General features: G+C 41.2%; 1 protein-coding gene and 1 pseudogene across 1 annotated transcript in view; one reads left to right on the plus strand and one right to left on the minus strand.

The window, feature by feature from the left end:
• CRADD (CASP2 and RIPK1 domain containing adaptor with death domain) overlaps nt 1-23,955 on the minus strand; it is a 193,585-nt gene that overhangs the window by 43,204 nt on the left and 126,426 nt on the right. The gene's annotated exons all lie outside the window — the stretch shown is intronic.
• On the plus strand, nt 2,684-3,201 carry LOC102404995 (annotated as a pseudogene).

Below are 23,955 nucleotides of genomic sequence, written 5' to 3' on the forward strand. Positions count from 1 at the left end.
ACAGGACAGACAGCAGAAGAGAAAATGGTTATAAAGGACAATTAATTCTCATTTGGTAAACAGCTAGATTTTTAAATACCACTTTTAATTAAAACTGATATATCTAACACAAACAATGTCTAAATGACATTATTAGAAATTAGAGTAAGAATAAAAAGTATAAATAAAATCTATCATTTATTAGAGTTTAACATGCACTCATTAGTAGGTTAGCCAATTTACATATATTGTCTTGTTTGATCTTAAAAAAAAAAAAGTTTACACTAGGGTTCACACTTTGTATTGTACATCCGAAGGGCTTTGATAAACATATATGCCATGTGTCCACCATTACCTCACACAAGCTAGTTTCACTGTTTTGAAAATTCTCTATTTCCTGTATTCATTCCTCAGCCCCTCTGCCCAAACTCCAGGCAACCAGCAATCTTTTAACAGTCTCCAAAGTTTTACCTTTTCCAGTATGTCATATATGATTAGAATCATACAGTATGGATCCTTTTCAGACTACCTTCCTCCACTGAGTAATAAGCATTTAAAGCTCCTCCGAGTCTTTTCATGACTTGATAGTTCAATCCAGTTTATTGCTGAATGATATTCCATGACATGGATGTACCGGTTTGTTTATCCATTCAATTACCAAAGGGCATCTTGGTTGCTTCCAATTTTGGCAATTATGAATAAAGCTACTATAAACATTTGTGTGTAGCTTTTCATGTGGACATAAGTTTTCAACTATTTAGGCAGACCCTCAGAGCAGGACTTCTGGATCATGTGGTAAGATTATGTTTATCTTTTTAAGAAATTGCCAAACTGTCTTGCAAAGTGCTATTCTATTTTGCTTTCTTATTTCTTAATCTTTTAGCTACCCCTCAGTGTATGTATGTTATACCTGTCAGATGAGAAAACTGAGATTCCAAGAGCCCAAAGTTATGCGAAAGAGTAATGGCTAATGCCAGAATTCAAGTTTGGGTTGGTCTGGCTTTAAAGGCAGCGATCTTGTACTATGCGAGCCAAACACTCAGCCAAGTCAGGGTCCTTTAACGGTGTGAGAGCGTGTTGCCAATCCTTACTCTATGAGTTAATGTTCCTGTCCTGAGTTTAAAACCAGACACCAGGAAAATATCCTTGCACAAGCCTTATAACTCTCCCCCTAGAATCATTCTCTCCTCCTCCTCTGCCACAGCTCCGGGGAGGGGTTACAGGCCCTGTGAACAGGCAGGTATTAGAAGCAGCCCCACCTCAATATCTCAATATAATACAGCTCCAGTTGAAGACAAAGACATTAAACTGCAGTAACACTCCATTAAACACACACACACACATACTTTCAGTAATACAACTACTAACCAAATGCCTCAGTATCAGGTTTCTGATTTCAGGGCTTCTTTCAAAGATCGAGAATACCAGCTGCTTTGGGATTGAGGGCTGGGGGGAAAAGTCATTTGCTGCCACTTGTAAGTTCTTTTTTTTTTTCCAGAAACAATTTAAGATGACTATCATAGACTCATGTTGTTCTTGTTCAGTCGCTCAGTCGTGTCTGCCTCTGCAGCCTCAAGGACTGCAGCACACCAGGCTCCCCCATCCTTCACTATCTCCCACAGTTTGTTCAAAATCATGTCCATCGAGTTGGTGATACTATTTAACCACCTCATCCTCTGCCTCCTCCTTCTCCTTTTACCTTCAATCTTTCCCAGCATCAGAGTCTTTCCCTGCATCAGGGTCTTTTCTAATGAGTCGGCCCTTCACATCAGGTGGCCAAAGTACTGGAGCTTCAGCATCTGTCCTTCCAATATACCTGTAAGTTAACTAAGGGATTTAGTGACTTTAAAATGTTTTTATATTTTCAGCTCAAGACAAGGGAGTTTTGTATGAGGTATTCCTAATTTTTAAGCAGGGCAGAAATCCAGATACACCAGCACCTCAGGTAACTGATCATCACAATGTACAGTGTAGGTGTTGGGGAGGAGTGATAGGCAGGGATGGCTGGGGAAAGCGGGCACCATGGTCAGCCTATCTTCACTATTAGGCTTACTTACATAGTCTGACCTTTAAGCATGATATGGAGACCATTCCACCATCTAGAAGGTGGAGGATAATATTTTTCACACAATAACACACGTATCAGCCATACTGATACTGCAAAGAGCCTAGTGAAATTCCCTAAAGAGTATCAATTCTTTCTCTTCCCCTCTCCTCCTTTCAGCAGTTCCAACTACATCAGTCACACCAGCCTTCAAACAGGGCACAGAATGTCCTACTTCTAGAGGTAGCACAATTTGGTACAGCTTGGAGAAATAGCTTAAGAAGAAGAGTGATGCTTGCTCTCATGGATAATATTAATGCAATCTGGTTAATTTAGGGAGTGTGCTTTAAAGAGTAATTTGGGAGGAGGGTTCAGGATGGGGAACACATGTATACCTGTGGCGGATTCATTTTGATATTTGGCAAAACTAATACAGTTATGTAAAGTTTAAAAATAAAATAAAATTTTTAAAAAAAAAGAAAAAAAAAAAGAGTAATTTGGATGAGCCTAGAAGCACCACCCTCTGCTAATGCTCATCTCTTTAAAATTTTATTAAGGAAATGCTGCAGACCCGGGACTCAGAGCAACTCAGAGGCCGTGAATAATAGCTCTTCAAGTGTGCAATAAAAAATGGCCTCCAATAAAACTACATTGCAAAAAATGGGTAAGAAACAAAATGGAAAGGGTAAAAGAGTTGAAGAGGCAGAACCTGAAGAATTTGTATTAGAAAAAGTACTGGACCGCCATGTAGTGAACGGGAAGGCGGAGTATTTCCTGAAGTGGAAGGGGTTTACAGATGCAGACAATACTTGGGAACCTGAAGAAAATTTAGATTGTCCAGAGTTAACTGAAGTATTTCTTAATTCTCAAAAAGCTGGTAAAGAAAAAGATGGAACAAAAAATCTTTGTCTGACAGTGAATCTGATGATAGCAAATCAAAGAAGAAAAGAGATGCTGCTGATAAACCAAGAGGCTTTGCCAGAGGTCTTGATCCAGAACGAATAATTGGTGCCACAGACAGCATTGGAGAATTAATGTTCCTCATGAAATGGAAAGATTCCCATGAGGCGGACTTGGTGCTGGCAAAAGAGGCAAATATGAAGTGTCCTCAAATTGTAATTGCTTTTTATAAAGAGAGACTAACTTGGCATTCTTGTCCAGAAGATGAGTCTCAATAATTGTTTGCATTGCCTTATATATATATATATATAAATATATATATATAAAATGCGCATCTTGGTTTTTTGATTTCTTAGTGTGAAGAAATAACTACATTCTAATGAAAATCAGGTTTGATATGTTTGTTGTGCAGTAGTATTGGAGAAGTTACATTGTTTTTTTTTTTTTCCCATCTATAGCACTGGTTACTTTGAACAAATAAAAGCTTTCTATAGTTGCTTCCTTCAGCAGGAAAGAATTTGATACCATGGTATATGATTTCTTCAGCATTAGAGAACAGTTCTTCTAAATGTTGGAGGAAATCTCCATAGTCATTACTCAATCAGAATTTAAAATTTGCATTTAACTCATATACGCCTGAGGACCATTCTAAGTTTTTTGTATGTGTATACATAAAAGACATATGTAAATGGTTTGGGAGTTAATTTTTTGTTGTGGTTTTTGTTTTGGTAAATATATTTAAACAATAGCCTTTCATAACCATGGATAAGCCCATGTTCTGGAATTATATCATTTTGAGCAATGTAAGAAATAACTGCAACTTAGATTGAAAATTTAAGTCTTAACCTTTCAAATTAAATAATTTTGTAATTAATTAGACAAATAAAGCAGTTTAAATTGGGTAATTTTTAAAGCATCCCTATCAGAATCTGCATTCATATCTGCATATAAATGCAGTTTTATATGCAGAAACTCTGGAAAGAAAATTTTTATCACTATCAACAGCCTTCCCAACCAAATGAAAAAAGTAGAAAAATTCTGGTATGTTTTAATATAGCAAAGCAAAACTTAGTTAAATGGACACTTGATGGTTCCTTTTGGTGAACCATTGTTTTACAAGAACTTGAAATCTCTGTGCTATATTTCGGAAAGGCTATGATACATGGGATGTCTCAGATTTGTTCATGGAAACCTAATCAGATAGTTTTAAAATATTGGCAATTTACTATCTACAGGAATAAATGAGTGAACAAACTTTTCTAATCTACGCTTGACCTGCATGTTTTTTCAGACTTGACTCCAATCCATTCCTTACATGAAGGTTCAATTTTCTCAGTATTTTGGGTGACTAGTTCAGCAGAAGCCAAGAAAAACAGTAACTTTGTAGTAATCAGCATGATGGCTCAGACGGTAAAGCATCTGCCTGCAAGGCAGGACACCCGGGTTCGATTCCTGGCTCGGGAAGATCCCCTGGAGAAGCAAATGGCAATCCACTCCAGCACTCTTGCCTGGAAAATCCCATGGACGGAGGAGCCTGATAGGCTACAGTCCATAGGGTCACAAAGAGTCCCACACGACTGAGCGACTTCACTTTCACTTTCTTCAAGCAGAATGTTATTCAACTGTATAGTGTTTACTTTATTGTAAATACTGGTGAACAGTGGTCAATAAATAGTTTTATATTCCATTAAAAAATAAAAATAAAAAATTATTAAGAAGGTGTATAACTTTTCAGCTGTTGGCAGAATATTTCTTTGGCTGCCACTTGTAGTATGGCGAGATTTCAATCAGGGAAGACACAGGTTGAGCAAAAGAGACGAGACTGTTGGATATGAAAGCAGGCTAAACTCATGGAAATTTTATGCCCATGTCTTTATTTGCCAAGGGAGGACTATGGATTTAATTCATACTACTCTCTAGATAGAAAAGGGGAGAAGGAATGTGAAAACCAGCTATGCCGAGAGGCTCACTCATTATTTATTTATTCAACAATGAAAACTATTTACTGTGATTATGAAGTGGTAAAGAGATAAGGACAGTAAGTTGTACAAACTAGACCTTACAGTTTAAAATGCAACCACTCAAGCCCTGCAGAGTGAGGGCTCTGGCATTCCAGATTCTGTCATTACACAATGACAGAAGGAAGGGACTCTGATTATCTAGTCTGATTGCTCACGTCCCTCCAATTACGATAAAGGAAAATGGAGATGGCCTGCTTTAAATGATTTCCCCAAGATCACATAGCTCATTTATGCAAAGATGGGATTAAGTGCTCAAAGATCTCCATCCCTGACCCAGTGTGGTTTCTAGTAGATCCATGTTCCTTCAACTGAGGCAGAACCACTTCCTGGGGCACAAGCAGTATGCAAGGCAACAGGATAAACATGGTGCATTTTCCTGCAGGGCTGGTTCTATTAAGTGATGAACATTTTTTTATAGTTAGAAAATGCAGCCACCATCGAGTCTACAGGTAACAAATGCTGGAGAGGATGTGGAGAAACTTAACACTGTTGGTGGGAATGTCAATTGGTGCAGCCACTATGGAGAACAGTATGGACAGTCCTTAACAAACTAAAAGTAGAGTTAGCACATGGTCCAACTCTAATTCGAAAAGATACATGTACCCTAGTGTTTACAGCAGCACTATTTACAATAGCCAAGACATGGAAGCAACCTAAGTGCCCATCAACATATGTATAAATAAAGAAGATGTGCTATATATACATATATATGTGTGTATACATACATATGTATGTGTAATATATATACGAAGTGACAGTGAAAGTTGCTCCGTCGTGTCCGACTCTTTGCGAACCCATGGACTGACTCTCTAGTCTGTGGAATTCTCCAGGCCAGAGTACTGGAGTGGGTAGCCGTTCCCTCCTCCAGGGGATCTTCCAGACCCAGGAATCGCACCGGGGTCTCTTGCATTGCAGGTGTATTCTTTACCAGCTGAGCTACCAGGGAAGATATAAACATACAATGGAATACTAACCAGTCATAAAAAGAAAATGAAATTTTGCCATTTGCAGCAACATGGATGGAGCTAGAGATTATCATACTAAATGAGGTAAGTCAGACAGAGAAAGACAAATACCGTGCTGTATCACTTCTATGTGGAATCTAAAAAAAAAAAAAAGGATACAAACAAAACAGAAACAGACAAGGCTGCAAGGCATCTATCAGGGCCATGATCTCGCCCAGAAGTTTCTATTCCAGCAGTTTTCAAAGTCTTTAAATGGACCTTCTAAGGCACAGTTTTACAAAGTGAATTTCTATATCCTCAACTTGCACCTGCACTTTTTTTTCCTAAAACTGCCTGAGAGATTTCCAGCATAAGCAATACTCTTTCTCCTACTCTACAGGGGAAAAAAAAAAGTCATACTGTTCAAGTATCTCGAGTCTCCCTAAGGTGTGCTGCCCTACATGACTCCAAATATTGGTCGGGGGAGGCCTTGGGCTTTTCTGTCTCCCCCTGTCCTGTAAACAGGTCTGAAAAGGTGAGCTTGGACAGGCTAGGAAGTTCTGAATTCAGAAAGGTAACAAATTACTGATGTGGATTATTTTTAAAGTAACTGCAATTAAAAAAAAAAAAATCTGAAACCTCTAGATTTCCTCAGATCTTCTGAACAAAGTCTACATATAAGTTTTGTTTTTAATTGATTTCTTTACAGATGTAATACGGTATTCAGTGAGGTTTAAAATTCAGTGAGGTTTAAAATAGGTTTTAAAATTAAAACCTATTTTACCAAATCATGTCTAACAACAATTAATTTCATATAAGATCAATGTTCACCTTCCTTCAACTTATGAAATGTGTAATGTTTTCTACCTCCTATTAAAAAAAATGATGAAAACATTTAGATATCAAGTTAAAAATGCAAGGAAGTACATGGTTTAAAAAAAAAAATCCTTTTATGAGGCATCCAGCAAAAGTTTGAAGACTATGGACCTACATTTATTTCTCTCAAGACAATGCTTCTGTTTTGTAAAGTTGAGTTGAAAACGAATTTTCCAGAACCAGCAAGACTACATCTAGTAAAAAAAACTCCTTCTGGTTTTGGACACATAGACAGCACCTTTCCCTGACTCCCAGCACTTAAGCAAAATATTTATTTTACATTTCATTTAGGATGGGAGAGAGTGTCAGATGACTATCTTCAGTCACTCACCACTATTTGAAAAATAATCTGGTCTCTATGGTGAAAGTGTTAGCAACCCGAAAGTCTCACCCTGATCTCTTATAAACACTACACGTCAAAACACTAAAATAAAGCAATTACTGTATGCTTTATATTCACAGCATTTCTCAGCAAGAACAGCTAAGGTGTGAAGGGGTGAGAGAGCAGAAGAGAAGCAGAAGTAGCTCATCAGAGGGTCGAGGACACCTTATTAGTTTCAAAACCACCAGAGGAAATGAATTACAGCTACAACAAGGAAATTACTATAGCTTTAAGAATATTTAAGACATAAAGATAACTGGTACCCTACTCAGAAATGACTTATTGAACTCATCATGGTCCTTAAAACAAAAGTAACTTGAATATATATTCTGGGAAACCTTAAAAGCAACAGTCATTACACTTGGCTAACTCATCATCCATGACTACTATTTATTAGTTCTCACCACCTTTGTGTGATAGGTGCTTAATAAGCAACTTTTAGAGTTCTGGGAAGTTAAGGATCAGGGAAATCAGCGCAAGCTCAAAGACAGGGTCTAGGGACAAACTAAGATGCGATCTGAATCTATTAATCTTTCAGCTTTTGGTTCCAGTTATGTGTTTACTCCCCTCCTCCTCCCCTCTTCCTGGCCATGAGGTTTTATTTTCCAACTGTTTTGCTTGGTGTGAATTAGAAGGGTGACACCCTAACAGAGAGATGAAGCAGCTAGCCACATTTCAACAGCAGGTGGGGGAGGGGGTGATTTAGAAGGAAACAGAATCTCAGTTGTGTGGCTTGCCCAAGGGCCTGACCACAACATTCAGCAGCTCATCCTGATGAATGCCCCATGACTCCAGCAGACATCCAGGGCCACATTTCATTGTTCTCCAGAGCCATGGGGACTTCCTTAGTTCCAGCCAGATCTCACATGGTCTGGCTGTGTCAACACTTGCCAGACATGGGCTGAAAACCGAAAAGTTCCTCTCAGATGTTTCTGGTCTACACCTGGCTCTGCAATTCCAATATGGAGATGTTTGCAATAATACCTGTGAAGACTAAATATTTACATTTGCTCTTGACTGTCTGACATCATTTTAACAGCCTGGATATATTTCAGCCGCCAAGGAACATGCTCATTAACGTCAATCTTGTGAAAATGCAGTTAATCAAGCACCCAAGCTTCCAGAGATCGATACCAGGCAGTAAAGACCTTTAAAGGTATGTGCTGTACAGAGATAGACAGATAGATAAAAGTTTGTTTCTTGTGAAATGGTATTATTAGTCTTCTATTGCTACCACAGCAAATGACTACAAACCTAGCAATTTAATCTTACAGCTATGTAGGGCAGAAGTCTGATGTGGATCTCACCAGCTAAAATCAAGGCATCAGCAAGGCTGTGTTCCTTTTTGGAAGCACTAGGAAGGATTATGCTTCCTTGCCTTCTCCAGCTTCTAAAGACATCCTGAAATCTTTGGCTCATGGCCCCTTCCCCTCATCTTCAAAATGGGCCAAATCCTCATGTCACATCTCTCTGACCCACTCTTCTGCCTTCCTTTTCTTCATGTGATTAGAATGGATCCATCTAGATAATCCAGGATAATCCCTTCATCTCAAAATCAGTACGCTTAATCACATCTGAAGAGTCTCTTTTGCCATATAAGGTAACATATTCCCAGGTCCTGGAGATTAAGACGGGTACAACTTTGGGGGTGGTAGGGTCATCATTTGGCCTATGAGTTTCTATTTTGTTTGGTTTATTTTCCACTTCAGCTGGAAGTAATCTGAGACTTCTGCTTCTCAGAATGCCAGGAGAGACAGATCTCCTGAGTTAAGACTTGCTAACAGCTTATTGGCAAGGCAGGCACTTACAGTTTTTGGATGGTTTTAGATGCTTCATGCCAAAAGGTAGATGTGGAATGACTTTAAGGGAAAGTGTATTTGTTATATGTGTATGTGTGCTCAGTTGTGTCTGACTGTTTGCAAACCCATGGACTGTAGCCCGCCAGGATCCTCTGTCCATGGAATTTTCCAGGCAAGAATACTGGAGTGGGTTGCCATGCCCTCCTCCAGGGGATCTTCCTGACCCAGGAATCAAACTTGTGTCTCCTGCATTGGCAGGTAGATTCTTTACCACTGTGCTACCCGAGCAGCCCCATACTTGTTAAGTGAAGTCCCTCAGTCGTGTCCAACTCTTTGCAACCCCATGCACTGTAGCCCAACAGGCTCCTCCATCCATGGAATTTTCCAGGCAAGAGTACTGGAGTGGGTTGCCATTTCCTTCTCCAGAGGATCTTCCTGACCCAGGGATCGAACCCGGGTCTCCCAAAATTGCAGGCAGATGCTCTACCATCTGAGCCACCAGGTAGGTGCAAATACAGTAGCTATTTTCTCTCTTGCTCACAAATGGCACTGGGCAGGTGAACAGGTTGGAGAGGTGGGCCTCCTCCCTGCATCACCAACAAGACTGCCTAGCATTATGCTTCCCCACTAACGAGATATATTTGAGAACGCACAGCACCACCAATGAAGAGTCCCTGCCTGAACTATTTAGCCTGAGTTTAATCAAACCTCTAGATCCAACTACTAGTTTATAGAAAATGGAAGACCATATTCACCACCACCACAAGAATAAAATTACCCAAATGTGAAAAAATGTAGAAGATAAATGAGACATCTACCTTAACAATGTATTCCAAAATATATAACATTAAAAAATCAAGTTTAACAGGAAAAAAAACAAAACCCCACTATCCACTGGTGACCATATTTTGTGCTCATGACTTGAGGTAAGCTGGTACATTCAGAGACAGGATCCATCCATGCACTGCATCTCCTCACAAAGCACCGGGTACTGGGGCCCGGTTGTTCTGATGTAACAGTTTACTAATCTCTGCTACAAAACTCTGTACAGCAAACAGATTCTGATTTAGTTTTTTTTGGGGGGGGTGAGTACAGTTGACTCTTGAACAAGGTGGGGGATTAAGAGCCCTGATTTCCAAGCAGTCGAAAATCTGCATATAACTGAATAGTTAGCCCTCGCCCCTCTGCATCTGGTTTCCCATCAGTGGTTCCACATCTGCAGATTCGATCAACCACAACCAATAAATACGTGATGTACCTCACGTATTTATTGAAAAAAATCCACGCATCCGTGGACCTGCACAGTTCAAGAGTCGACTGTAATTCTGATTCACAGACATAAACAGATTAAACTGCCTGTATATTTTCCTCAGTGATCAAGAACAAAACAGTCATTACTTCATACCTTAGCTTTGTTCTCATAACCTCAAGTCAATGACTCAGTTTCTTAAGTAACTGAAATCTCTGAAATCAGTTAAAAAACTGAAGATTTATTCTAGTAAACATCTTTCAGTGGAAATTTTCCACTTCAAAAAAAAACAGCAGCCTGGACATGCTTGCTGTTGAATCCCGTAGTCTTTCTAACTGAAGACTGTAGGTCGTGACTAGCTGGGGAAGGGAGAGGAACAATGGGTACTTCCTTTGTAAAAAGGTAAACGACACTTTAGGAAATGTTTTGTTGTGTTTATGTTCACATGGATGTGTGTGCTGGGTTAAGATGTAAAATAAATTTCAAAAAGCCTGGATCTGCCTGCTTTACACACCCAGCACAGTCACCGTCACAAACACAACTTAAGAAACCCAAATCAAGAGGCAGGAGTCCCTTAGCAGATGATCCCAAATACGGTTAAATTTGGCTTCCCAGGTGGCCCTAGTGGTAAAGAATCCGCCTGCCAATGCAGGAGACCCAAGAGATGAGGTTTTGATCCCTGGGTCAGGAAGATCCCCCTTGGAGGAGGAAATGGCAACCCACTCCAGTGTTCTTGCCTGGGAAATCCCACGGACAGAGGAGCCTGGTGGGTGACAGTCCATGGGGTCACAAAGAGTCAGACGCGACTGAGCAGACAGCACAATCTTTTAGTCCATCCTAAAGGAGACCAGTCCTGAGTGTTTACTGGAAGGACTGATGTTGAAGCTGAAACTCCAATACTTTGGCCACCTGATGCGAAGAGCTGACACATTGGTAAAGACCCTGATGCTGGGAAAGGTTGAGGGCAGGAGGAGAAGGGGACAACAGAGGATGAGATGGTTGGATGGCATCACCGACTCAATGGTCATGGGCTTGGGTGGACTCCGGGAGTTGGTGATGGACAGGGAGGCCTGGTGTGCTGCGGTTCATGGGGTCACAAAGAGTCAGACACCACTGAGCGACTGAACTGAACTGAAATAAAAATAGCTAGTTCATATAGAACTTTTGGATTCCCTGGGTCCTCAAACCTCAAGTTGAGAAAGAATAATAGAGTTCCAAGTCGTTCATTTTAAGATAAGGAAACCAAAACAGACAGGTGGGAGCACACGCCCCTCGGCATCCCTGGCCCTGGCCCCACCTACGCTCTCAGAACTCTGTTCCTGGAGTCCCCTTCTCTTCTGCAGGCTGGCAGAGGGCTGGGCGCCTGTGGCTACACACCCAGATTACAAGACCTCGGGTGGGCTGCTGGCTGGCATTCCCAGGACCACAGAGAGCAATTCCTCAGCATTCTTCAGCTTGCTGTCCTAGGCCTCATGTGTCCTCACTATCCCAGTGTTAAGTCGGGGAAGGGTTTGCACAAGGAGTCAGCCACGTGGTTCAGTTCAGCTCTTTAGTAATAGTACAGTAATAGCAACAGCTGTGACCTGCTGGCTAGCGCATGCTGGGGACCTGAGCTCTCACAGTCTCTTCCAACCTTAGAGAGAAGGAATAACGGTTCAGAGTCCAGACTGTGGAGTTCAGATCCCGACCACTACCTACTAGCTGTGTGACCTTGAGCAAGTCACTTGATCTCTCTGTGTCTCCATTTCCACCCCTATACAATGGGGAAGGATGATAACTGCCATCTCATAGGATCGTTATAAGGAATGAATGAATATATATAAAATGCTTAGAACAGTGACTGACACAGCTCTTATTTTACTTCATCAATCTTATTTCTCACTATACCTCTTCACTTACCCTTCACTCCAGGGTGAAGAGGGAATGAAAACACTTCTAGTATACCTTTACTTATGTCTCCCAAGACATTTATTCAGCAGACATTTCCAGGGAATCACAAAACACAGACAAGATACAGCTTCCTGCCTTCAAGATAAGTATAACTTCCCAGAAAACAGATACACACAACCAATTACAAATAATGCGCTGAATGTAGAAACCAAGAAGTGAACAAAGTGCTATCTGATCAGGGATGAGAAAGAAGCATAGATGAGGAATTGCAAGGAAGCTTGATGAGACTAATAAAGGAGGTGAGCCTGCAACTGAGGCTCACACGATGCAGGAAAAAACTGTTTCCGGTCTTGCACAAAACCTTACTGATTCTTGGAATAAATTACCCAAAGTCTAAAAGATGCTACTAGAATGCTATGCTATGCTAAGTCGCTTCAATCAGGTCTGACTCTGTGCGACCCCATAGATGGCAGCCCACAGGCTCCCCCGTCCCTGGGATTCTCCAGGCAAGAACACTGGAGTGGGTTGCCATTTCCTTCTCCAATGCATGAAGGTGAAAAGTGAAAGTAAAGTCCCTCAGTTGTTTCCGACTCTTCACGACCCCATGGACTGCAGCCTACCAGGCTCCTCCGTCCATGGGATTTTCCAGGCAAGAGTACTGGAGTGGGGTGCAATTGCCTTCTCCGACTACTAGAATGGAAAACAAAAACAGCTGATTCACAGGGTGCTGGGCCTGTGGACTCCGAGAACTGCTGAGCGACACGAACTGCCTCCTTTGGGCTCTCTATTCACACAGCTCCACCCTGACGACCTTTCTGCCAGACATTCGAGACACATTTGGCTGAATGTGTCCCTTGTCTTTTGATTTAATATTGTTCTTGGTACAGAGTTATGAATTGTTATAATGTTCTTTGTGCAATAAAGAAAATTTTAATAGAATTACAGACATACAAACACGCCAAATGCATAAAATCCAATATTAGTAGAGCCACCTACCTGCAGTGGTAAAATTCTTTGGCCAACGTTGGGCTCAGAGGTTAAAGCATCTGTCTGCAATGGAGGAGACCTAAGTTTGATCCCTGGGTCGGGAAGATCCCCTGGAGAAGGAAATGGCAACCCACTCCAGTATTCTTGCCTGGGGAATCCCATGGACGGAGGAGCCTGGTGGGCTACGGCCCACGGGGTTGCAAAGAGTCGGACACAACTGAGCGACTTCACTTTCACCTGGATGTACCCCAGGTGTTAGCTAGGGCTCTCACTGACCTTCAGGAAATCAGCTCAAGCTTTCATGAACTCTATAGCTTCTGGGATCCCAAAGTTCTCAACATTTGGTGACATTATATTCTCCAGGCTCCCTTTACTTTCTGGGCTCCAGATCTGATCAGTGTTGTCTCCACCCTGTACTGCATCAACTGTTCTGTGAACCTCTGCATCCCCAAGTTCAGCCCTGAAATCCATGCCAAGCTGGGCAGGCACAGGCAGAGGACAGACCTCACAGAAACGTGGGAGATCACACGGGACAGTGGCAGTGCGTTCCCCACCCCCAGCCCTGCCCACGACCTCCTGCCCTGAGCTGGTGCTCTGTCCCTCCTCCACCTTCCCCTCACTTTTGTTCTTGCCTATACCCGACTCACTCTCTCAACAACCAGTAAATGCTTCCCCTGGACTCTCATAGAGAAGCTCTGCCAAAATGCAGGCCTTTGGGGCCTCTTACTCTTCCTCAAGCACTCATCAAGGTGTTTTCTTCAAGGTCACTTCCTTCATAAAGCAATCTGACCTGCCAGATGTTCAGATGATCGCATTTCCATTTTCCCTAGCTTCCGAGCTAAATTTTATATTGGACAGGAGGGGCTGATCCTGGTGGAAGCAGCAGCTGTGCCGAGGGATGCGACAGTGGCTGGTGCGAGAAGCAGAGGTGGGACCAGGGCACGTTACATGCCCTCGGGGCAAGCTCAAGGGTGGAAGAGAGGTTTGCGAAGGGCTGGAACTCTAATAGAGGCAGAGGTGGATATGAACTAGCAAAATGAAAACTACTCACATCAAAGAGACCCATTAACCCTAGGGCCTAAGGAAACAGGGGCTTCAAATAAAAACTCCTGAGAAAAATTACAACCTTGACAAGGAAAGGTCTAGCCCCATTAAAATGTTTTCACTGATCTAATAGTAAATACTTAACATTTATAAGGAGTAAGTACTATTCAGATAACTTTTATATAGTAATTCATAAGGAACCACTTGACAAAACAAGTCTTCTATTTATACCCTGCAAAGAATGTCAAGCACAAAATTGTTAGCTATAGCAGAAAAAAAAAAAAAAAAACAACTCAATGGCTTACCTTTATATAAAGTTTTTCCTTAAGTTATAATTCTTTGAGAAAGAGCCTAAAATTTTTCCGTAAAGAAAAAACTTTAACCTCCCAACCACTTTATCAAGCAGAAATGGCTATTACTGTACTCATTAGATAAGTAGACAAAATTTGGTGATTCCAACTTATCCCCCATCCAGAAGATTCTTAAAATCTTGACCTACTCTAGGGCATGAGAAAGGATTCCACTTTGATCAGGAGTTTCCTTACGCCCTCTTTAGAGAAGGCTAGAATTTGCTCAAATCTCTGACTCAGACCTGAGAGTCAAATTCATAACTTTACCCCTGCTCTAGTTATTTTACAAAAGGTTGCACAGTTATATTAAAATTAGAATGTGAGCATAGCTTTTAGTTATATAGACAAGCCTGGGAAATGGCCTTTCAAGCATTTGATCTAAGTAAACTAGAAATTGACGAGCTGTTTTCTACAGAAAGAGAAACATAGAGGGGAAGGGAAAGGAGGAGCAAATTGACAAGGATGGGCAGAAAAAGATGAAAACAAACAAGTGTGTCTTAGATCAAAGAGTGAATGGAGCTGGTGAGCTCTGTGGCTCTTGGTTCAGAGGAAGGAAAGGTCCTGGCCCTGCTAATGAAGGGTGTGAAGTTCAAATTCTGCTGAAGAAGAGATGCAAGCAATCGTGAAAGGGTCTTTTTGAGAAATAGGGAAACATGACAAGACCCTTCCATATGGTACCCCAGAGAGAATCTGAAATTACAAAGATCCTAAAGTACAGTATTTCTTTAATGATTTAAGAATGTTGAACAAGGTTTACCCAGTACATAAGCACAGCATCCAGATGAGCAGACGATGGAGGGTGGGGGAAGAAATAAGGATAAGGTTGCTTAAATTGGCCCTTGAAAGCCAAGATCTTTGATGGGGAATCAGAAACTAAAGTCATTTGTTTGTTTATTCATGCAATAAGTATGCCTCTGTATGTTCCAGATACTGTTCTAGGTACCAGAGATCCAGTACTGAACAAGACAGAACCTGCTCTCTGGGGTTCATAGCTTAGGGGCAAAAGTAAGTATGCAAATACACAAATACATATGCATGTTTTATTAATATATAAATTCAAAGAAAACAGGCTTTGGGCTAGAGTGTGATCTAGGGTCAGATGCTTTAAGTAGTGTGGTCAGGGAAACCCTCCCAGGGGAGGGGACTTGAGCTAAGGCCTAAGTAACAAGAGGAAGTCAGTCTTATATAATGGCCTGTATACCAGTGAGCGGAGAAGGCAATGGCAACCCACTCCAGTACTCCTGCCTGAAAAATCCCAGGGATGGAGGAGCCTGGTGGGCTGCAGTCCATGGGGTTGCTAAGGGTCGGACACAACTGAGCGACTTCACTTTCACTTTTCACTTTCACGCATTGGAGAAGGAAATGGCAACCCACTCCAGTGTTTTTGCCTGGAGAATCCCAGGGACAGGGGAGCCTGGTGGGCTGCCGTCTATGGGGTCGCACAGAGTCGGACATGACTGAAGTGACTTAGCAGCATACCAGCGAGAGAACTGCAAAGACTTGAGGCAGGACCCCCATTTAAAATATCTGAAGATTAGAAATATCTGATCTGATGGAAGTGATGAGCCATGGGAGAGCAATGAAGGATAAGGGGCAGACATAGGCAGGAGCCACGGGATAAAGGAGTTTGGATTTTCTTCTAAGTGTGACAGGAAGGCAATGGAGGATTTTAAGTAGGAGAGTGACATTTCTATTTTAAAAGGCCCCTCCAGCTGCTATCTCAGGTAGACTGTGGGTGCAAGCACAGAAGCAGACAGGCAGGTAAGGAGGCCATCTGGAAGTCCGGTGAGAGATGTCAGAGGTTTGCACAGGGTGGTAGCAGAGAGGAGATAATGGATCTGGGTAAATATGGGGGTATTTCAGAGGGTGATCCCGACAGACTGGATGTGGGAGATGAGGGGAACAGAGCAATCACGGATGGTGCTCAGGTGTGGGGCTCAGGCAGTTGGGTGTACAATGGGGTTATTTACTGAGATGTGGATAATGGGGAGGGCCAGGCCTGATGGTGAAAGGAGGAGTAAGATGAAGAGTTCTGATCTCAATATATAAAATGTGAGCTGCCTCTCAGACTTTAAGTCTGGAAGTCAGGGTTACAGAGATGTTAGTAAACAGAAAGTAGGTAAAGCAATAAGACCCACTGAGACTGCCCAGAGAAAGAGGATGGAGAAGTCCCAGGAGGCTTTCCAATAGCCAGAGGTCAAGAGGTGGAGGAACAATCAAGGAGGTGCAGAAACAAGAGGTATGAGTTGACATCAGCCAAGACAAGAAAATATTCCAAGAAGGAAAAAGTGACCTGTGATTTCAAATATTGCTGAAAGTCAAGTAATGTAAAAAAAAAAAAAAAGAATTAACCACCATATATGGCAAGATGGAGATCAGAGGTACCTTAACAGAGGTACCTGTGGACTGGAGGGATGGAAACTGACCCAAGTGACAAGAGTGGAGGATGCAGAAAGAGAAAGGGGTTATATGGAGAGCTCCTTCTAGAAGCTCTGTTACAAAGGAGACCAGAGAAACGTAGTAGGTAGGGTGGGGGTTGAGGAAGAGTTTTTTGTTGTTGTTGTTGTTAGCTTTTGTTTTCTAAGACATAGAAAAACAGAACAGTGGATGAATGCCCCATATTATCCGGCTTTGACAGCTCTCTCCTCCCCATCATACTTTATCTGCCGCCCCTACCCCCAGCTCATTCCCAATTCTCTATCCAGAGGGCTGTTTTGAAGAAAAGCCCAGACATTATTTCAAGGAAAGTTGATTTTTATTTTAAGTGAGAAATACTGTTATGAAGAAGGAAAACAGAAAGCCCGATTAAACAATGCTATCACTGAAAAAATTCAAACTCCACTACACTAACAGAGTAACTTCAATAAAAGGTATAAAAGTTATTTTTCCTTTAAAGCAGGGATTCTCAAACTATGGCCCACAGTCTGCAGGTGGGCCATGAGGGGCTTCCAGGTAAGCAGCAAGCTGGGCACACCCAAGTTCTTTCCTCAGCTCTTATGGATGGGGGAAGAAAAAATCCAAGTTCATGGTCTTTATTTTGTTCTTGTACATGAATAAATAGTATAACTTATTAAGTGAGTTATTTAGGTTTACTAAAATTAGTACATTACTAGAGTTTGCAAATGACTCTCATTCAAAATTATGCTAATAAGCAGTCTGACTGTCATACAACGTCTGGCACTGTGGCAGAACATTTACAGATGGTGGGAATTTCTGTAAATTGGAGGAATAATGCCTAATCACCCATGCATGTTTTGAGTTACTTGTGCTTACAATTCTCCTATTTTTGCTTTTTGACTCCAAATTACTTCAGCAACAATTTAGTTTACTGTGGGTTGTTTATATGCAGTGATACATATTTGTATCATTAACAGTAATTTGTTCATTCATTGGTTAACTATGGTCCAGGGTACAAAGATTTGAGGAAGAAAAAGTTAACACCTAGGAAATTGTATATATTGCTAATTTTTTTCTGTGGCTTGAGGGGGATTTTATAATTTTATTTTAGCTGTGGAAAACCTCAATCCTGTAGAGACAGTATAACAATTACAAGCTCTAACTGGATATAGAGAGTCTATGTTCAAATCAAGGTTTTGTTACTTAAGAGCTGTGTGACCTTGGAAAACTAAGTTACTTAACTTTTCTGTTTCTCAGTTTCATCATCTGTAAAATGGGAATAATAGTAGTAGATGCCTCATATCTTTAAATAAGTGAATATCCATAAATGGAACAGTAACTGGAACATATTAAGTTCTATGTTTTTCCATAAAAAATACTATACCCATTACAAAAACAATTGCTACTATTAATATTATAGTTTGTGACACTAGGGTTCTAAGAACACTGAAAATTACTAAATTATAGCTTGAAATAGACTTAAGTGGTAGAGATAAGAGCATAAACAGAAGCTAGCTTTATGCCCAAACCTATTTAATAAATAATAAACCCAACTAGAATCCCAGGTGTTACAGCATACATATTACAATATCGTTACGTCATTATTCTTACATAAGATTAATATGTTATATACAAAATTTTTTTTTATTTTTTATAGATGAATTCTGAAGTATTTAAGAGAGAAATGTCATGTTATCTAGGACTTTCTTTGAAACACTTCAGCAAGGACAAAGCAAAGAAGTTATCTCACCTATAGTAATAGTAATATAGGCGAGATAACTTATATTCACCAAGAGGAGTACTGGCCTGGATTTGGGATCTTGGAACCCTGGTGCAGAAAGCACTGAGAAGATATGAATGAATTCTTTCATGAATGCTAGGCCTGCCTTAAAGAACACTATAAAATAGGTTTAAGAGCTTCTTCAGCCGCCTCTCATCACCTTTCTGCAAGCCTGTCCTGCTTTTGAACTCCTGCTTTCTAAGACCCCATACCCTTATTTTGTCCACAGTCTTACTGTAATGCTTACCACGGCAGTTCTCCCACAGAGTATACCTGCGTGCTCACTCGCTTCAGTCATGTCTGACTCTTTGCGATGCCATGGACCCTATGGTCGTAGCCCGCCATGCTCCTCTGTCCATGGGATCCTCCCGGCAAGAATCCTGGCGTGGGTTGCCATGTCCTCCTCCAGGGGATCTTTCCTACCCAGGGATTGAACCCATGTCTCACGTCTCCTGAATTGGCAGGCAGGTTCTTTACCACTGAGCCATCTGGGAAGCCCCTAGTATATCTCAGAATAGAATCTTCTTCAAAAATGAATTCTTTCTCTACCCCAGCTAGTTGTGAGGAGCAAAATGCTTTCTTAAGAATTTACAATTACTTGTATATGATTACTAACACCTTGAGTCTCAGAAGTATCTCTATTCTTGAAAGAAAGTTCTTATCAAAATATCTAATTACTGAACACTTAGAGGAACAAAGCTACGTGAAAAAATTCAAACAGTCTGGGCCACCATAGAGCATTTTCTGGAAGCTGGCCTTGAAATGAAAAATTCATTAGCATTATTTTCATGGTTTCTTTTCTTTCTTTTGAAACAATGTACTCAACATTCAAAAAACTAAGATCATGGCATCTACTCCCATCACTTCATGGCATATAGATGGGGAAACAATGGAAACAGTGACAGACTTTCTTTCCCTGGGCTCCAAAATCCCTGTGGATGGTGACTGCAGCCGTGAAATTAAAAGATGTTTGCTCCTTGAAATAAAAGCTATGACAAACCTAGATAGTATATTAAAAAGCAGAGATATCACTTTGCTGACAAAGGTCTGTATAGTCAAAGCTATGGGTTTTCCAGTAGTCATGTACAGGTGTGAGAGTTGGACCATTAGCAAGGCTGAGTGATGAAGAATTGATTCTTTCGAATTGGTGCTGAAGACAACTCTTGAGAGTCTCTTGAACTGCAAGGAGATCAAACCAGTCAATCCTAAAGGAAATCAACCTGTATACTCATTGGCAGGACTGATGCTAAAGCTGCAATACTTTGGCTACCTGATGAGAAGAGTCAACGCATTGGAAAAGACTCTGATGCTGGGAAAGAATGAGGGCAGGAAGAGAAGGGGGTGACAGAGGACAAAATGGTTGGATGGCATCATCGACTCAATGGACATCAGTTTGAGCAAACTCCGGGAGACAGTGAAGGACTGGGAAGCCCGGTATGCTGCAGTCCATGGTGTCTCAAAGAGCTGGACATGTCTGAACGACTGAACAACAACAAAGTATTTATTTAATCTAACTTCTTTCCCTTCAACAGCTCCTATGGTAGCAGAGACCACAATGTTTTGAGTGAAAGGAGGGAATAAAAGTGGGAGAGGCGTCTGGGGTTAGCCATTTGTATGAGAGAGAAAGAGAGAGATGATTTATTTTTGCAGGAGATGATGATAATAATCACGGTTAATTAAGTGGCTTCTTTCCTTTCTCTTTTGCAGGGTGTAAATATGATTGTTATTCATAAGAAATTCACATCTAGTTAAAACTTGGGACCAAGAGAGTTAATTCCTAAGGTCAGGGCAAATTTGAGGACTGATCATGCTTAAACATAAAGAACTATATTGGTTTTCCAAATTTACTATACTCTTTGGTTTTCTAGTCCAAGTATCCCTTGCCCAAAGAAAAGTCAGCAGATTAAATCATAGTCGGCAGATTTCATTCTCTGACTCACTACAAAAAGGATATTAGGGGATTTCCATCAAGAACATATAAATGTATCAATATTCAAAAAATACAGAGTCTTAAGAGAGGGAAATATAGATAAAATGGAAATTCAAGACCAGTGAAAATATGAACACAAGTATGCAGACCACGATTGTTAGAACTAAGCTTCAAGTTTACTTCTGAGTTTCTTGGGAGCCAGAAAGAAGAAAGCAGTAGCATTCATTCTAGTTATCAGAAAGGAGAACATGCACTGCTTCCACCCAGGGAAACAAAGTTCTTCCTGAGCAGAATTCCACAAGTATTTTTCAAATGGACTGTGACTTTGTGATCTTGAGTAATAGAGCTGACAATATCCCCGACTCTGGGAACTTGGGCCAGGGCCACATTGTTTAGTAGGAGTTCCTGCATAATTCCATTAAGTGACAGGCTCCTCTGGGAGCTCCTTCCACAATAACGAAATTGTACAATTTCTACCAACCTTATTTAAGCATACTTGACAAACAATAAACTGCATATATTTTGGTATGCACTGTGATACAATCTGATATAGGCACACCTCCATGAAACAATCACCACAACCAAGATAATATCCATTATCCATTGTCAAAGATAATATCTATTATCCCCCAAAGTCTCTGTCTGCCCCTTTGTCATCACTCCCTCCCAAATCCAGGGCAACCACGGTTTTGCTCTCAACTTTTAAAGCTATATGATTTGTAAATTTTTTAATCAAAAACAAAAACCTAAATTTAACATTGTTTTGCATGTTTCCTTTAGTCTCTCCCTGTTTCTTCTAAACCAATCACCCTATGTTCTCTCCCTCAAATTATAAACTACTGGACGTTCCATGCTTTGTCTTCTGGTTCCTTCAAGCTCTCACAGAGCCTGCTGTATCCAGGTGGCAGCACAGCCCGCTCAAGAAAGATGCAGTGACCACCCTTCCCTGGAAGCTACTAAATCCACTCAAGTTACTTGTTGAATAAGTTTGTATTCTTGCATATTGGGCTTCCCTGAGTGAAGTTTGTATTCTTGTCATTATTATCACAAATGCCTGATAATGACTGACACATGTGCATGCGTGCTCAGTCACTTCAGTCAGGTCTGATCCTTTGTGGCCCCATGGACTATAGCCCGCCAGGCTCCTCTGTCCATTGGATTCTGAAAAATACTGAAGTGGGGTGCCATTTCCTACTCCTGGGGAACTTCCCTACCCAGGGATCGAATCCACGTCTCCTGCAGCTCCTGCTTGGCAGGTGGGTTCTTTATCACTGAGCCACCTGGGAAGCCCGACTGGCATACAATTGGCCTCAAAAGATGTTTGTGGAATGCATGAATGAGGTATACCACAGAACAGTTTCATTCTAATTTCAACAATGGGTGGGCAGTTTATTTGCCCCTAAATCTTGGTAAAATAGTCATAGTCAACAATGAGGAAATGGTTTCCATCCAGCTAACTTTAAAGACTTAGTATAAACAGGTATTTTTTCCCATTAAAGTCTCCTTAGAGTAGATTTAACTCGTTTCATTTTCTTGGAAGAAATATATCCCTGAGCTTGGTAGAAGGCCATAACATTTAAAAGGGGGAAAAAAAAAACTGGGTTTACTAAGAGGTAAGTATTTACAAGGTTCTTTAAGGGCACCTATTATAACATGTGCACAGATAAGCACCACTCCCTTCCAAGCAGCCCTTTTGGGAAGGTACAGAGATATTCCAGTGAGACTGGAATTTTTTGGACTGGTTTTGAGCAAAAAACTTACAGAAAACCTCTTTTGGAGCTGCCTTCGTCTCCATAATCAGTTTACATGACACACAAGAAAACCTGTCATATAACTTATGGTCCTGGCTTATTTTTAACCAAACATTATTCTAGCCAATTTGGTCGCCACCTATGTGGCAGACATAGTGATGAACAGTTCTTGGCCAGTCCCCCAAATCAAATCCACCTTCTAAGAATACCATTAGCGTAAAAAAATCTTCAGCAAAAAAGTGCCAGGGCTCTAAAGGCAAATTCCAGTGAGAGATTTCAGAGACACATTAAGCAACAGCGGCAGTCCAGGACTGCCTCTGCAGCCTCTTAAGGAGAATTCATGTGGGGTTCTGCACCAACTGTGGTCTAAAGAGCCAGGGTGCTCTTGTATACAGCAATCCCACTACATCTCAGTCATCTTTATATTTTTTTCCTGCACATAGTAGGTCAGGAAGTAAATGTTTTTCAAAATACATTTCCCTTGAGAATCATCAAACCATGGAACAATGAGTCCTTTATCCACCAGACTTTTTCTTAAGGAGGAAACGTGACCTCGGGTTTCCTCATCCTCAAAGGTGGTTTTTGAGAGTAATTGAAGATCTAGTGGATTTTACTGCCTCTTTTATCCACTGGCAAATACAAAACTTATTCCTCTGAGTGGTGTCTCTTTGGGACGAAATCTTTATTTCTAAGTAACTGAAATAAAAGTTTAAGAAATTTCAGAATCTATGAAAAAGCACCAGCATCTACCATTCTCTTTTAAATTCTGAGCAACTGGCTAATGAGATTTTATATATATGCTGCTGCTGCTGCTAAGTCGCTTCAGTGGTGTCCGACTCTGTGCGACCCCATAGATGGCAGCCCACCAGGCTCCCCTGTGCCTGGGATTCTCCAGGCAAGAACACTGGAGTGGGTTGCCATTTCCTTCTCCAGTTCATGAAAGTGAAGTGAAAGTGAAGTCGCTCAGTTGTGCCCAACTCTTAGCGACCCCATGGACTGCAGCCCACCAGGCTCCTCCGTCCATGGGATTTTCCAGGCAAGAATACTGGAGTGGGTTGCCATTTCCTTCTCCATATATATATATACAAATAAAATCCACCACCACAGCTATACAATTAACATTTAGAATTTAGAATGCACTTACTGGGCATTACATGCCACGGTGTGTGATCTTTAGGAAACCTAACAAAAGAGGTACTATCATTCTCATTTCTACAGACAAAACAACCGTGAAACTTTGAGAAATTAATACAGATGTACAAGTTTACATAATTTATTAGAGGCACAGCTAAGGTTCACACTCAGGTTTGTCAGAGTCAAAATGCCTGTCCCTTAGCTCTAAAATGTGGAGAGCAGGCCAGACGTGTAGAGGAGAAGGCCCCCCAGCCAGCCCTATGTGGCCTACAATAGTGATCTGGTAACAATGACATGAATAGTCAGTGGTCAAAAATCTGGTGTTTTGCATAAAACGCAGGTCTGTACCTCCCGTATACCAAACTCACTTCACTCATCTGCCTACACAGGCCAAGCAGACACTGCATTTGAGTCTATCACCCCTGTTATGTCCTGCTGCCTCACCAGTACTTTCTTTTAAAGCAAAACCAAATTAATACTCCACTTGTCCTGCCTTAC

This window comes from Bubalus bubalis, chromosome 4 (assembly GCF_019923935.1).
Source record: "Bubalus bubalis isolate 160015118507 breed Murrah chromosome 4, NDDB_SH_1, whole genome shotgun sequence".
Lineage (NCBI taxonomy): Eukaryota > Metazoa > Chordata > Mammalia > Artiodactyla > Bovidae > Bubalus > Bubalus bubalis.